Source organism: Macaca mulatta, chromosome 3 (genome assembly GCF_049350105.2).
Source record: "Macaca mulatta isolate MMU2019108-1 chromosome 3, T2T-MMU8v2.0, whole genome shotgun sequence".
Lineage (NCBI taxonomy): Eukaryota > Metazoa > Chordata > Mammalia > Primates > Cercopithecidae > Macaca > Macaca mulatta.
The window spans coordinates 197,575,304-197,591,646 of record NC_133408.1 but is presented as its reverse complement, the minus strand read 5'-3'; the positions used below and the strand labels follow the sequence as shown (position 1 = coordinate 197,591,646).

The window sequence follows — 16,343 nt, the reverse complement described above, 5'->3', positions numbered from 1 at the left end:
GCGTATGCTTTTAAGTGTCTTTAACTGAATAATGGGGTGCAGGCATCTCTGGAGTCTCAGGCGCGAGGGCGGCCAGGTGCCTGGCCGGTGGCTCCTCCTGGTGCTTCTGAGCTGGGTTCCAGAGCTTGAGAGCCATTCTCTGAAGTGCATCAAACAAAACCAAACCAAGCACATCCCTTCCTGGGTTCTTGGTCCTGACTTGTTATCTGCAGGCAGCGCCTGTCTGCGGGTCAGAATCACCTTCAGCGGGGGCCAGGAAGGCTGGGGTCTCAGGACAGGCAGGTGTACAGCAAGGCCTGGGCACGGCTGGCACAGGAATGCGGGGTGGGACGCCGCCCCGGAAACTGCTGCGCACCGGACTCCTGCCTGTTAGGAAGGACTCCAGGTACTTTATCTGTTTTGCACCAAAGTGGCCCAAATATCCTGGTGTGGGCGCCCTTCAGAGGGAAGAAGGAGCTTCACAGCAGCGAGGCTCTTTCCCCACCCTCATGTCGATCTGAACTTAACGAGTCTCAGAATTCAAACATCACGGGCCCAGCAAGGCACAAGTGGCTGGCCCGTTCTCAGGACACCCCGTTAATGCATCCGACATTTGATGCTTTGCTTTGTACAAGTTTTGTGTTTTCTTCCAGTGAAGGAAGTGGTGTTTCAAAGAGAAGGACGTGTCTGCCTGGCTATACACACCCACACATGTGTACGTGTGCGTGTATATGACTGTATGTTGGGTAAATGTGTGCATGTATATGAGTGTGTGTTGGGTAGATGTGTGTGTATCTGTGCGTGTGTATGAGTGTGTATGTGGGGTAGGCGTGTATCTGTGCATACGCATGTGTGTGTATATGAGTGTGTGTTGGGTAGATGTGTATCTGTGTGTGTGTGCGTGTATATGAGTGTATGTTGGGTAAATGTGTATCTGTGCATATGTATATGAGTGTGTGTGTTGGGTAGATGTGTGTGTATCTGTGCATCTGTGTATATGAGTGTATGTTGGGTAGATGTGTGTGTATATGTGCGTATGCATGTGTGTGTATATGAGTGTGTTGGATAGATGTGTGTGTATCTGTGTGTGTGTATATATGTTGGGTAAATGTGTGTGTATCTGTGCATATGTGCACGTGTGTTTATATGAGTGTGTAGCATAGACGTGTATCTGTGCGTGTGTGTATGTGACTGTGTATGTTGGGTAGACGTGTATCTGTGCATATGCATGTGTGTGTGTATATGAGTGCATGTTGGGTAGATGTGTATCTGTGCGTGTGTGCATATGAGTGTGTGTTGGGTTGTATATAAGTGTTGGGTTGATGTGTATCTGCATATTTGCGTGTGTATGTGTGTATGAGTGTGCATGTCAGGTAGATGTGTATTGGTTTGTGTGTATGTGTGTATGAGTGTGCGTGTCGGGTAGACGTGTATCAGTTTGTGTGTATGTGCGTGTATGTGTGTGTGTGTCGGGTAGATGTGTGTCAGTTTGCGCATATGTGCGTGTGTGTATGAGTGTGCATGTCAGGTAGATGTGTATCGGTTTGTGTGTGTGTGCATGAGTGTGCGTGTCGGGTGGACGTGTGTCGGGGTGTGTGTGTATGAGTGTGTGTCGGGTAGATGTGTGATGTGGATCTGTTCGGGTATTTCTTCCTTGGTGAAGAAGCCCCTCTCGTTTTGAGGATTATTTGCAGCGGAGGTGGGAACTGCCTTACAACTAGAACCCATCTGTTTTGCGGACTCTGCGAGCCTCCCAGTGCTCAGGCTGGTGCTGTGGCTGTGCTGGAGACACCACATTCCATCAGGGAGAATTAGCTGCATATCATAATTGGGCAGAAATATTTTATCTTGAGCTCAAACCACAGAGTGTGTATCACAGCCAAATTAAAATTTAAGACAATTTTCAGCTGTAAGTGATTATCTTAGTTGTATCTTTAGGTAAGTGGTAAGCAGCGGAAACTTGAAGCTTATGCTAAAATATGGACTCCATTTTCTCAGGACTGCTTTACATAAGTCAGGACGAGCTTTCCCTTTTCCAGGCTCTTTGCTTGGATGTGGCTTCCCACGTGTCTGTCTGTGCCTTTGCTCTCCTGTTTGTAGCGTCAGGAACTTCTCGTGGCTGTTCACTTCTTTGCTCTCAAGCCCAGCGGAGAATCACAGGCAGGCCCTAAGTGATGTGTTCTGAGGCTGCGTGTCTGCACCAGCAGGGCCAAGGGGAGGCGCCTGCCTCAGCACTGCGTGACGCAGACCATTATCACGACGCAGACCATTATCACGACTGATTCCTATGGGTGGTCAAATGCCCTGTGCTGTGGATGTCTCCCTCCCTAGGAAACACTGCTGTGTGTGTGGTGTGTCTTATGTGATGTGTGTGTGGTATGTAGTGATGTGTGGTGTGGTATGTGTTGCATGTGTATAGTGTGGTGTAGGTGTGGTATAGTATGTTGCATGGTGTGGTGTGTATTGTATGTGTGTAGTGTGTGGTGTGCTGTGTGGTTTGTGTTGTGTGGTGTGTGGTGTGGTGTGTGGCGTGGTGTGTGGTATGGTGTGTGTTGTATGTGTGTGGTGTGTGTGCATGGTGCACAGTGTGTTGTATATGTGGTATGTGTGACACGTAGTGTGTTGCATGGTATGGTGTGTGGTGTGTGGTGTGCTGTGTGGTTTGTGTTGTGTGTGGTGTGTGGTGTGGTGTGTGTTGTATGTGTGTGGTTTGTGGTATGCTGTGTGGTTTATGTGTTGTGTGTGGTGTGTGGTGTGTGTTGTATGTGTGTGGTTTGTGGTGTGCTGTGTGGTTTGTGTTGTGTGTGGTGTGTGGCGTGGTGTGTGTTGTATGTGTGTGGTGTGTGTGCATGGTGCACAGTGTGTTGTATATGTGGTATGCATGACACATAGTGTGTTGCATGGTGTGGTGTGCGGTATGTTGTGTGTGTGTGTTTGGTTGCCTGTGTCTCCTCACCCTGTGCTGGAGCCCTCTTTTCTCCCGGAGGCCCCCACGTTGTGTTTGTGGACACTGCGTGGTTCCCTGCAGGTGTCCTGGGGACTTGACCCACCGTTGCCGGGGGACGGCTGGGGTAGGAGAGTGCCCCAGAGAACCATGTGATCCGGTCATTTTAAGGGCTTTCCACATGGGCACCGAGGGGTTCACCCAGACAGCGGGAGGCTGGTGTGGTTTCCTAGGGAACCTGCAGAGCCGACAGTCCTGTGCCATTCCTGCTCGTGGGCTCACCCTGGAGGGGAGGACAGCAGGGGCCTTGTCCGCAGCAGCCTCGCACTTTCTGGGGAAGGAGACCCATCATAACGGGTCATTTCCTGTCTGCACTCGCGACTTTCCAGTAGAAAAAAGCTAGGGTTTTTCTTTGCATTGGAGTTTATTTTCTTGTAGTGGGTTTGCCGGCCATGCTTTGGGACTGGAATATTTACCTCCTACAAGCAATGGGTTAAAGAAAAAAAAACCATCATGTTATCTTGGCTGACTCTTCCTTTGCGACTTCAATTGGTTGGAAGCTATCTGGTGAAGACAGCACAGCTTTTTGTCAGCAATTTGTGCCGCTGGGGCAAGGTGCACTGCACGAGGTGAGGTCTCCGTGAGGTCCCCTCTCTTCTTGCAAAGAGATTGAGGTTTTTGCCCTATTATCAGACTAATAATTTGTGATTCTCTTGGGCAGGTTTTCACCAGATTTCAGCTTAAACCTGGACAGATCAGCTATTAATTTCTAAGACGCAGATGGCATTCTTTAAAAAAGGGGGACTTTTGTGGTTTTGGTTGTCCCACGGAAAGGAGAGGAATGTGGTTGAGAACTCGGTGTCACCTCAGCACCCACATGCTCTTCGTGCTGAGGTTCAGGTGGGAGGATGGTAGGGCTCAGCTTTTCCAGGCATGATTTTCTCTCTCCCATTTTCTGATGGACAGAGTAATCCTTTGCCATTTACATTTTTATCCTTTTTACAAACTAAAGGGAGTCTTGAAGACTGGACGAAGGGCAGGACAGCCGCCCCAGTCCTCCAAGGACAACTTTAAAAAGATTTCATGTTAGGCTTCCAGGAGGAATCACAGGACGGACACCAGGTGTAGGGAGGAGGGAGCCCCTTACCTCTCAGCAAAGAGGAACCTGCCTTCTGAATCCAGAGACAAGAGCTTCAGAGACCAGAGCTCACGCGCACACGACTCCCTCTGCCTACCCCAGACCCCTTTGGATTGGGATGTATTCTGTGGAACGACCACGCTGAGCCAGTGAGGTGAATTTTGGGGGAGTGAAACCTGTAGTCAGGAAAACATGGGGGCTGAGGCAGAGGCTTGAGTCTGGGGTGGCGGCCACAGTGCTGCTGGAGAAGGTGGCCTGGGCCCTTGACCCACAGAAGTCCGGTCAGTGGGTCCGTGGCAGCCCCGAGACCTGGAATGTGGCAGATGCCCCTGTGCTTGGGTTTCCTGGTCTCTGGAGTGGCAGCTGCGGTGTGTGGCTCCTGGGCTGTGGGGAGAAGAACTTGGCACAGGCAGAGCAGAGCCCGGGGTGCGTGCAGAGGAGAACGCAGGGCACACGCAGAGCAGGGCCCAGGTGCCCGGATGAGCAGCCTCTGTCAGCAGTGGGAAGAACACAGTGTTGCTTGAAAGAGGAGGGGCCGATAGATTTCCACGAGGGGAAGCTGGAGAGGTTGGAGCTCTGAGTCTTGCGGGGACGCTGGCTGAGGGAAGAATGTGCAAAAAGTGGCATGGGGCACCGCTGACCTCTCCGATGCCTCTCAGCACTCCGAAGGGAGACAGATGCAGCTGAAATGTTTCTTCCTTCAAGTTTTCCTTATGACACAACTTCCTTGCACCTCGGAGAAGGCAAGCAGCAAAATGGCAGATGGTGCCGGGCCACCGTTAGGGGCTGCCGCGTGGGGGTTCTGTGGGGGTTCAGTTGGAATGTGGAATTCAGAGAGGCCAGAGAAGGCAGGGACCCGCTGGCCAGGGAGAGGAACTTTGGAACCAGAAGTCTGGAAGGAGGTGGGGGCTTCAGTCTCTCTATCTGCCACCCTCGGTGGGGGCCCTGTTCCCGCAGGTTCACCCCAGCCCCTTCCCCAGCTCACTGTGAGATGTGAAATGTGAAACCCATCGAGTGCTCAGTAACCACTGGCCACTCTCCGGGGGGCTGGTGTGATGGAGAGGAAGTTCCCATCCCAGTGACTGCCCAGGAGGCCTCACCGCTCAGGAGCCCCTCAGGGGTTCAGTGAGAAGAACGAACTGCGGGAACCAGCGGGGCGTCAGGACGGTGTAGCCGGGGTCCGGGTGACGCTTCCTGCTCGTCCTTCCTTGTGAGAGTGAAGGAAACCCTGAGGATGCTGAGGATGGATTCTGTGTCTTTGGCACCAGGGCAGATTTCGGGAGTTCTGTCCTGTTCTTCAGTCTCCACACTGTGTTGTAACTTCCTGTTCAGAAAGCGTGGTCCTCACCTCTGCAGAGGCCCCTCCTGAGGGTGGACAGGCCCGGCCTTGTCACTGCTCCTCTTCGATCTGTGGTCTCAAAATAATATCTTTAGCATGATGGATTTATTACCATTTAAGAAGATTTCAGGTAGGCTGGGAGTATAGCCCCGATGGGTAAAAATGGTCACGGTTGCTTTTACATTAGAATAGAAGAAGGCGAGAAAGGATGGCATGGGGCGGGGCAGAAAAAAGAGGAAGAAGAAGGAAACAAAAACTCCCAAACCTCAGCATCACCAGCAATCCAGCCCATCCTGCTGGGGGGCAGCCACGGGAAGCTGCGAGGCGGTGGGGGGCGGCGTGGGAGGGACTCGAGGCAGGGCCGCGGCCGTGGGAGGGACTCGAGGCAGGGGGGCGGCCATGGGAGGGACGTGAGGCAGGGCCGCGGCCGTGGGAGGGACTCGAGGCAGGGGGGCGGCCATGGGAGGGACGTGAGGCGGGGGGGCGGCCATGGGAGGGACTCGAGGCAGGGGCGCGGCCGTGGGAGGGGCGTGAGGCGGGGGGGCGGCTGTGGAGGGGCGTGAGGCAGGCCCTTCCTTCCAGCTCTGAATCGTGGGCTGTGGGGGCTGCTTCCTGCCAGCTCACTGGGTCTTGGTGCCCCCAGCTGTAAAGTCAGACACCTGTTTATGGAACGCCCTGTGCCAGTGGAGACCCAGGAACGCCTCTGGAAGATGAGAGATTCAAAGATAAACAAGTAATTTTCCCCTGAAGGAAGTCGGAAGCCTCTGAGTTTAACTTGCCGGTTGTTTGGGATTTGAGTGCGGGAAGCTGTAGACGCCCTGGTAAGGGCCACAGAAATGTCATTGTTCGAGGGTGGAAATAGCTTTAACCAAGTCCCCAGACCCCTGAATTAAGACTTGCAGAATCTCTGGTCATCACTGGAGCCGCAGTTTTACCTGCAAACTCCAGTTTGTGGACCTTGTTCTGCTCTCCCTCCTGTGTTCTCAGTGAGGCCTCCCACCAGCCCCGATTCCATGATTCCTCTGGGATCCGACCTCCCCTCCGTGTTCCCTCCACCGTCACCAAGAGGCCCCAGGCTGTGTCGATGGCTCCTGACGGCCCTGCTTCACGGGAGGCGGCGCGGTGGTGGCTGCCCCGCTCCCGGGGCTGTTTCTGGGGTTTTTTGCTCTGGGCGGTGATGCCCGTGCCGGTGCCCTGGGGACGTCTCCATGTGGCCCCTCCCCAGGTGCATCAGACTCCGCCCAGGGGAAGCAGAGTCAGGGTCTTCAGACCCAGTGCCATGGTTGGGCCTGAGCCACGTCTCGCCAGCCTGGCAGCTCAGTGGGCTCTGTGCCCCACCCGGCTCCCTGCACGGCCAGCTGTTTCCCCTCCTATGGCTCCGTCCGTGCTGTCTCCCCTTCTTCCCTCTTCTCTGCTCCCACCCTGGTCCAGGCCGTCTGAGCCTCTCGCCTCCGCACTGCAGGGCCTTCTCTCTTGCACACCCGCATAACGGCTCTGTCTTTCTCATCCACCATGCACTGAACCCAAAGAGGACTCCACAAAACGAAACCTGGCCCCGTCACCCTCTCCTGTTGAAATCTGGCTGTGACTCCACTGCTCCTGAGATACAGACCCCAGCCCTGGCGCGGCCCAGGCTGGCTGGCAGCTCTGCAGGTGCATCCTGGGGACACTCCGCCAGGCCCCTGCCTCCGTCCCCAGCAGCCAGGCTCCCACAGGAGACCCCAGCTCTGCACTTGTCCTGCCTGGAAGGCAGCTTCCTGTTCATGCCTTCTCGCCATTCAGAGATGTCTGTCCACACACCTCTTTCTCAAGTGTCTTTGTCACCAATTTTCCATTATGTGTCTTCAAGACTCTGAGCATCCAGCCAAATCATTGGCCATGGCCCATTAATTTGTAATAATCACACATTTGGCTATTTCTCTCTCCAAGCAAAGTAAACAGCCAGATGTATGGCCCATAGTTCTGTCCGTCGGAGAATTTCCCTTCACTGCTGTCCTTTTAGGGGTGTTCCAGAAAGGGGCAGTAGTGCTGCAGCTGTCCACTAATGTGGGTGCCTGCATATCATGCAGAACCATCTGGAAGCCAAGCCCAGGTCTGCCTCCGACAGCTGATTTTAGGGAACTCCCCAGGAGACTGTAGGTGCAGGCTGGGAGAGAGAAGGCAGTGCAGCAGGAGTGGGGACCGTCGGCATTGGGGACACTTCTTTATGTGACTTGTGCCTTTAGGGCCTGCTTAGGCCTGGACACGTACCACTTCCATTTGATGACGGAATGCTGCTGTGCACACCCAACTTTCTGGCTTGGTGGGTCAGAAAACATTCAGTTCATGATGAGCAACTCAGGTCCCATGGTAGCTTGGTGGCCCATGTTTAAGCATTCAGTCCCTACTGAAGCCCCACAGTGGGCCAACAGCTGTTTCTCAAAGGCAGTCGTTATCCACAAGGAGGGCAGAGCACTGCCCCAACATCCTAAGGGCCAGTTCACCTAGAGAGGAACCTGCCAAAGGCTCCAGACAACATGCATCTCTGCCTCTGCCCTCTCAGGCACCCTTGGATCTGCTGGGTTGTGTGGCCCAGGAGGCAGAGTAGCCTGCACAGAGCCTGGAGCTGCTGCAGAGCCTTCTCTCATTCTGGGCTCTACTCAAAACCAGCAGCTTTTCAGGCCGCTCCGTAAACCAGCTGGAACAACACATGCAAATGAGAAGTTCAGAGAGGCCTGCTAGAAGTTGTGCCTCTCTGTGTGGCAGATGGGGAGAATCAAACGCAGACTTTGCATCTCTCTCTACACATCATGCAGAGACCACCAGCGCTCTCTGTCCTATTGGAAGCTGACTTAGCATGCTTGGGTCAAATCAGGTTAGAGAACCAGCTCCACCTGAATCAGTACGGGTCTGAGGTCCAGTCAGATTAGAGCCCGTTCCCCCCGGGTCAGCACGGGTCTGAGGTCCAGTCAGGTTAGAGGACCAGCTCCCCCGGGTCAGCATGGGTCTGAGGTCCAGTCAGGTTAGAGCCCGTTCCCCTGGGTCAGCACGGGTCTGAGGTCCAGTCAGGTTAGAGAACCAGCTCCCCCCTGGGTCAGCACGGGTCTGAGGTCCAGTCAGGTTAGAGAACCAGCTGCACCTGGATCAGCACGGGTCTGAGGTCCAGTCAGGTTAGAGAACCCGTTCCCCCCGGGTCAGCACGGGTCTGAGGTCCAGTCAGGTTAGAGAACCCGTTCCCCCCGGGTCAGCACGGGTCTGAGGTCCAGTCAGGTTAGAGCCTGTTCCCCATGGGTCGGCACGGTTCTGAGGTCCAGTCAGGTTAGACGACCAGCTCCCATGGGTCAGCACGGGTCTGAGGTCCAGTCAGGTTAGAGAACCAGCTCCCCTGGGTCGGCACGGGTCTGAGGTCCAGTCAGGTTAGAGCCTGTTCCCCGTGGGTCGGCACGGTTCTGAGGTCCAGTCAGGTTAGAGGACCAGCTCCCATGGGTCAGCACGGGTCTGAGGTCCAGTCAGGTTAGAGAACCAGCTGCACCTGGATCAGCACGGGTCTGAGGTCCAGTCAGGTTAGAGAGCCCGTTCCCCCTGGGTCAGCACGGGTCTGAGGTCCAGTCAGGTTAGAGAACCAGCTCCCCCTGGGTCAGCACGGGTCGGAGGTCCAGTAGAGAACCAGCTCCCCTGGGTCAGCACGGGTTCACGGCTCCTGTTGGAAGCACTTCCCCATCCTACTTGGCACACTTTTTAAAGGTGATGCTGTGTAGACCTACCGTACCTAGATCTTTAGTTAGCTGCTGGCATTTAAAAGGTGTTTATAGTGAGCAGTACAGTCTCATCCTTATGCTCAAAAATAAGTTGTCAGAATACAGTGGTTTTCCTCCAGATTTTCTGCCCTGAAGAGTTGATGGTGTGGACAACCCCACTAGGAGTGGTCCAGGGTTGTCGGTGTGGGTGGGGCGCACGAGCTCCAGGGCTGCATGGTGGGCCGCAGGAGGAAGCTTCGGTTTGGGTGCACAAAGCATCAAAGCCTCCTTTTCCCAGACCCTGACGTTAGACTCCTGCAGGAAGAGAGCGGGTGTGCAGGGGATCCAGGGTGGAGACAGGTGTGGCGTCGGTCACTGTGGTGTCTGTCGGTCACCGTGGCGTCGGTCGCCGTGGTGTCTGTAGGATGGCCCAGATCGGGCGGGTGAAGCTGCAGAAGCACAGAGTGTGGTCAGCAGGAGCGTCGGGGATGATGGGTCCTGTTCTCGGCTTGATTTCATCTGGCCCGCAAGGAAGAGGCAATAACAAGGTTGCCAAAAGGAGACGTGGAGAAATTTCGTGTAATTTCATGTAGACTTCCTTCGGTTTTGTTAAGGAGTATAGGTGGCAACACGTCCCTGGGCTCACCCTGCTTTTCTGGGCACCTACGTTGGAACGTTGCCTGGATGTTTGAGCTTTTCTCCTGGGAGTTTAGTAGTGTAATCTTGGGCAGTGACCAGTTCCTCTAGCCTCGGTTTCTCTTTAAAATGAGGCTGATAATAGTGTGTTCCTCAGGGGTCTGCTGAACGGCAGATCCCACTGCCGTCTGGGGCCTCAGTGTGGCGTCCAGCACAGGAGCTTCCCAGAGTTTTTACTACTCTGAATATTTCCAACCCCTACGTACTTTTCACTAGTCTGATTTTTAGGGGTGACACTCCCGTAGTCATTTCCTGCTCATCTGTCTGCCCGTGCACTCATTTCGGGGAGATGTGGTGCCACACAGAAGCCCCTGTGCTGTACCCGGGCTGGGAGGACACCGTGGAAGGAGGACACTGTCCTTTCTCACCCCGAGCCTCCCTCCAGCAAGTGCTTGCCGAGGCCTTAGGGCTTCCTGCGTGGTTGATTCAGTAGATTCATAGGAACAGGCTTGTCCAACGTGGTTGAGCTTAGAGACGTCACACACGTGCCGCTGCCCTTCAGAACTGAAACGCTCTAGAGAGAGGAGACACCATCTTTAGCTTTGAAAGTCCTTTCAAAGTCATGCCACTGCCCTCACAGGCACTCCCAGCTCTGACCCTGACCCCATGAAAGGGCTCATGCCTGTTTCTCTTCCACGGCAATATTAGCGTCCAGGTATTGAGGGTGGAAGCCGCCACATGCAGACACAGCACATCGCACCTGCTGGATCCTCCCACTCGTTTTCAGGATGACGTCCAACTGCCTTCTAAGGAAGTTCAGGCCCGGGAATGACAGACGATGGCCGTGCCTTTAAAGATGAAATAGAAACGGTCGCGTGCTCCTTGTGAGCAGTCAGCCCTATCTTGTTCGTCTGCTTTACAGAATGGAGCCACCACTCGTCTGCTTTACAGAGGGGCCATGACGCCCCTGCCTGCCCGGCCGGCACTGTCCCCCTTGCCAGACTGAGGTAGGAACGGGGTGGACTGCACGTCCCGTACACTTTGTGTAACTGGGAACACATGGGCTTGTGGACTTCCTCGTTGTCTTCAGGGTGTTGTAGGAATCCTGTGGATGCTTCTGTTGGTTTCCGTATTGGAGTATGGAGGGCAGAGGGCTGGGCCCAGGATTCGTGGTAAAGCCCCTCCCATGTCCTGATACCATCCCCTTGGTTTGAAACATGCTAGAAAGGAGACTCATGGAATTTGGTAGCAAACTTTGATTGGGAAGTTGGTTTATTCTCTGCGTGGGGCAGTAGGCTTGGAAGAAACAAACTCAGATGACACGTGGCTCCTGCCCTCAATGAGTTTGCAGTTTACGGGGGGAGGCAGGATTAAAATATGAAAGTACTAGAGACCTTTTAAAATAAGTTGTGAGCTGAGTGGTACTGATCAAAGCACAGAGGGAGTTTTAGGGAAAGCCTGAAGAGCAGCAGTTTCTGTCTTCGTCGATTGGAGTGGTGTGGCTGGTCCCGGCCTTCTCCACCTGCCCTTTTCCACCTGCCCTCTTCCTAATGGCTCCAAGGATAGGGAGGCCCAGGGAGGCTGGGGTGCAGGGGGCTGAGGCGAGGCAGGTCAGCGATGGGAGCAGGCAGGCTGGCCCCGTGGAGCCGTCACCGCCAGGCTCAGGCAGAGAGAAAAGCCCAAGCTGCGGGAAGCACAGGAGCTGGGAGGAAGGAACCTGCAGCCGCGGGGAAAGAGAGGAAGGGCTTGTCTGGAAGCATTGCAGGAAAGGGAGGAGGGGATCTTCTGGAAGCATCACACTTGCCTGCCAGGAGGGGTGGGCTTGGAGCAGGGAGGCTGGTTGGATTCAGGGCTGGCGTTCCCAGCAGCCTGGGCTGATCTCAGCCAGGGTGGAGCTGAGCTGGCTGTGGTGGGTCATTGCTCTGTCCAGCTGCAGCCTGAGCTCACCTTTGTGGCCCACCCTGGCTCCCTTCCCTGTTGCCTCCCTTCTGGCCCAACATCTGGCCATTCAGGCCTTTTCTGACACCAGTGCCCTTCACAAGCTGTGCAGATGGCCCTGGAGGATGCTTTGGGGCAGGGGCTGAGCTGGGTTACAGCAGACATCCAAAATGTGCAGGAAAAGAGAGGACATCTGGGACCCCTCCCCTTCCAGCAGCCACTCTTGAAAGGAAAATGGCTTGTTTCTCAATTGTAAAATTACACGGAACGCGACCTTGAAAAATCCACTTTAAAGAATATGCCACAGGCTTTCCTTGGAGACAGGGAGCAGAGCTTTGCCAGGGACCCAGCAGGAGCCTGGCTCAGCTTTCTCCGTGAGCCACGAGGAGTGCTCCGCTGAAGCAGAGACGGGACGAAGACTGGGCCGCTGCCTTGGATGTGGGGAGTGGCCACGTGTCACGGTGCTTTCACCTTATTTCATCTTCCCAATTTCTTGTGATAAAATATATAGAACATAAAATGTACTGTCTTACCCATGTTTAAGCGTAGAATTCAGCAGCATTAAGAACATTTGTGATGTTGTGCCGCCATCACCACTGTCCATCCCCAGAGCTCTTTTCATCCTGTAAAACTGAAGTTCCGTCCCCATTAAACACTACCCTACCCCAGCCCCCCGCACCCTTCACGCTACTTTCTTTCTCTGTGAATTTGAGGATTCTAGGAACCTCACATGGGTAGACAGACAGGATTTGTCCTTTTATGCCCAGGTTATTTCAGTTAGCATCATGTTTCAGGGTTCACCCATGTTGTCACATGTGTCTGAATTTCTTCCTGTTCAGGGCTGAATAATATTCTACTTTTGGTGCGGGCCACGCTTTGCTCCTCCTTTTGTCCGTCAGTAGGCCCTTTGGTTGCCCCCATGCTTTAGTGATTGAGAATAATGCTGCTGTGAACGTGAGGCACTAACATCTCTTTGAGACCCTGTTTTCAATTCTTTTGGGTAAAGTAGTCTCCCCCTTATTTAAGGGGGAGACATTCCAGGACCCCCAGTGGATGCTTGAAACTTCAGATAGTGGAGAACCCTATATAAACTACAGTTTTTCCTATACATACATACTTATGATAAAGCTTAATTTATAAATTAGTATGAGATTAACAATAATAACTAGTGATAAAATGGAACAATTATAACAATTTACTGTAATAGAAGTTGTGTAAATGTGGTCTCTGCCTTTCACATATCTTCTCGTACTGTACCTCAGATACCTGAAACCACAGAAAACAAACTGCAGCTAACGGGGGACGCTGTAGATACCAAGGAGTGGAGTTAATAAAAGTGCGATTCTATTGTTCATTTTTTGAGGAGTCTCTATACTCGTCCACACTCAATATACCATGTGACATTCTCACCAACAAGGCACAGGAGTTCCAATTTAGCCACATCTTTGCCACCATTTATTATTTTCTGGGTCTTTTTCTTCTTACAGTGGCCATCCTGATAGGTATGAGGTGGTATCACATTGTAGTTTTGATTTGTGTTTTCCTAATGATTAGTGATGTTGAGCATCTTTTCACGTGCTTTTGGCCATTTGTATATTTTCTTTAGAGGAATGTCCATTCAAGTCCTTTGACCATTTTTAAATGGTATTGTTTGTATTTTTGTTATTGAGTTTTAAGAGTACTCTATACACTCTAGGTACATTATGAGGTTTCTTAAATAGTGATGTAAATATTTTACTTTCCTTTAATAGTCAAAATTGGAACTTTTACATTAAACTAAAAATGTAGCAATAATACACTTACAGTGCTATCTCTTATATTAAAAGCAGACATTGGCCACCTGTGGTGGCTGATGCCTATAATTTCAGTGCTTTGGGAGACCAAGGTGGTGGATTTCTTGAGCCCAGGAGCTTGAGACCAGCCTGGGCAACATGGCAAAACCCCATGTCTACAAAAAATAGAAAAATTAGCAAGGCATGCTGGCATGAACTTGTAGTGTCAGCTAATGGGAAGGCTGAGGTGGGAGGATCACCTGAGCCTGGGAAGGTCGAGGCTGCAGTGAGCAATGATCATGCCACGGCACTCCAGCCTGGGCGACAAAAAAGACATTACTGACATGCTTGAAAACAAAGACTGTCATGTTTATGCTTACAGTTAATGCAAATAGATATCCCTGGTTGTGTACTATAGAAATAGTCCTTAAAAGATCTGTGGAATATCATATTTTGCTAACATCTGTCTTTTGATTGGAGAATTTAACCTATTTACATTTAAAGTAATTAATGATGAGGAAGGACTTCTGTCATTTTAATATTTGTTTTCTATGTGCATTATGGATTTTTTGCCACTCATTTTCTGCATTACTATCTTCTTTTGTGTTTAGTAGATTTTTAAAAATTAAATGCCTAAATTCCTTTATCTCTTTTTATACATATTTTATAGCTATTTTCTTTGTGTTTATCACAGAGGATTAGATTTAACATCTGAAAATTACAACACTAACTTGAATTTATACTAGCTTGACTTCAATAACATACAAAAATTATGCTCCTTTACAGCTATTTACCCACCCTTTTTGGCTATTGATATCACAAAATTGCATCCTTATACATTGCATGTCCCAGGTTATAAACTAATAATTGTTTAAAATTTATTCATTTCTTAAATTATGTAGAAAAGAAACTGTGGAGTTACAAACCAAAGTTATAATAATACTAGTTTTATCTAGTAATAGTTTTTAAGGTATATACTAGTCTCTTAAATGACATAGAGAACTAAAAGGAGTTACAAACTACTGTTACAGTAACACTATCTTTTATAATTCACCATATATTTGCCTTTATTGAGATTGTAATTTTTTATATGGCTTTGAGTTATTGTCCAGTGTCCTTTTATTTCATCCTGCAGGTCTCCTTGGAATATTTCTTGCAGGGCAGGTCTAGTGATAACAAACTCTCTCAGCTTTGGTTTATCTAAGAAAATGTCTTAATTTCTTCTTCACTTCTGAAGTGCAATTTTGTTGGATATATGATTCTTATTTCACAGGGTTTTTTTTTTTTTTTTTTTTCTGTAGCACTTGGAATATATTTGTTCACTGCTTTCTGTTCTGCAAAGTTTCTGCTGATAATATTTGGAAACCCTGGTGTGTGATGAACTGCTTCTTTCTTGCTGCTTTCAAATGTAAGAGGAGGATTCTCCATTTGTCCTTGTCTTTTAAAAATTTAGTTAAGGCCGGGCGCGGTGGCTCAAGCCTGTAATCCCAGCACTTTGGGAGGCCGAGATGGGCAGATCATGAGGTCAGGAGATCGAGACCATCCTGGCTAACACGGTGAAACCCCCGTTCTCTACTAAAAAATACAAAAAAACTATCCGGGTGAGGTGGCCGGCGCCTGTAGTCCCAGCTACTCGGGAGGCTGAGGCAGGGGAATGACGTAAACCTGGGAGGCGGAGCTTGCAGTGAGCTGAGATCACGCCACTGCACTCCAGCCTGGGAGTGCAAGACTCTGTCTCAAAAAAAAAAAAAATAGTTAAAATGTGTCTCTTTGAGTTAATTTTACTTGGAGTTCATTGAGCTTCTCAGATGTTTATATCCACGTCTTTCATCAAACTTGGGAAGTTTTCAGGTATTGTTCTTCAAGTATTTTCTCTGCCCCTTTATCTCTTTTTTTTCCTTCTTGGCACAATTTCCTCTCACAGTTCATGTACTGGTTCTCTTGGTGGTGTCCCACATGTCGCTTAGGATTTTGTCACTTTTCTTCAATCTTTTTTTCTTTTTATTTCTTAGACTCAATAATTTCCATTGTCCTATCTTCAAGTTCACTGATTCTTTATTTTTTTTTTTGCTTTTTTACATCTTTCTTTAGTTCTTCAAGCATTTTTATGACAATTGTTTTAAAGTCTTTGCCTAGTACATCTGCCATCAGGTCTTTTTTTAGAGACAATTATTGTTGACTTACCTTTTTCCTTTGAATGGGCTGTAGTTTCTTGTTTCTTTATATGCTTTGCAATTTTTGTTGAAAACTCAAAATTTTAATCTAACTCTGGAAATCAGATTGTCTTTCCATAGGTTTGCTATTTTTTGTTTGTCTTTCTTTTAAATTTGTTGTAGGCTGTCTCTGTGCCAAGGATCAGCCTGAGGTATAAACTTATGGTCTTGTCTGAGCCTTTCCCTGAGCTTGTGTGATGACTTTCTAATTTTCCCTGTATATTCAGTTACTTTTGAATATTCTTGTCTTTAATTTCTGGCTCCCAAAAGCGGAAAAAGAGAAAAATGAAGGTGGAAAAAATGGGTATTAGCATTTTAAATCCCCTGTAAGTCACTTTGGCCAGAGGGGGAGGAGCAGCAACAACGAGGAGGTGGCCAAACAATGGTGCCTTCCTCCTTGCCTGCACCTCTGTGATGAGAAGCAGCAATCAGCAGTGAGATTACAGATTCCCAATATTTGGAGGACAACATCTGTATTGCCTGTTTTGGCTCCTGCCAGTGTGTGCAGGCTGCTCCAGGAACATGTGCACAGCTACCTGCCATAGGGCTGGAGGTGAGGTAGGGGTAGCTCCTACTGTGATGAAAGCTGACATTGACGCAAGGTGTATCCAGACCTTCCCCTAGAAGTTGGAGGCCTTCATTAGGCTTCAGAGTTCAAGGATTGGTTA

The 16,343-nt window shown here is 50.4% G+C and overlaps 1 protein-coding gene across 3 annotated transcripts in view; it reads left to right on the top strand.

Moving 5' to 3' along the window:
* The window catches only part of PTPRN2 (protein tyrosine phosphatase receptor type N2), a 1,015,036-nt gene that overhangs the window by 431,744 nt on the left and 566,949 nt on the right, over positions 1-16,343 (top strand). The gene's annotated exons all lie outside the window — the stretch shown is intronic.